Genomic DNA, 456 nt, shown 5'->3' on the forward strand with positions numbered 1-456 from the left:
ACCACTATCATCAAAGATGATTGAGTGACTATTAGAATATAGTTTGGATTGGTGGAGTGGTTCTGTTCTGGGCAAGAACTCACTGCGCATCAGTGCAGAGCAGCGATAACCCCCCCCCCCCTATTGTAAGCAGAACAGAACCAACATAATGTATTGCAGATATCATTAATGTCAATATTAAATGTAAACAATAATTCAGGAATTTAGTCTGATTCAAGGGGAATAAGAATACGAAATCCTGACTGACGAGAGGAGGAGCTGGGGATGGAGGAGGGTAAATGAGCTCTGGAGAACACGACAGCTGCTGACAGTCAGCTGATGCGATCACGCTTGACTAATGTTACCTGCCAGAACTGACACTAGATGCTTAATTTATTCTTGCTCTTTTGTTGTTTTGTGGAGATTGCGATCTCTAATATAATCATAACAATATGATCTCTAACTTTCTGAGGTCTT

This window comes from Pseudorasbora parva, chromosome 14, assembly GCF_024679245.1.
Source record: "Pseudorasbora parva isolate DD20220531a chromosome 14, ASM2467924v1, whole genome shotgun sequence".
NCBI classification, from domain to species: Eukaryota; Metazoa; Chordata; class Actinopteri; order Cypriniformes; family Gobionidae; genus Pseudorasbora; species Pseudorasbora parva.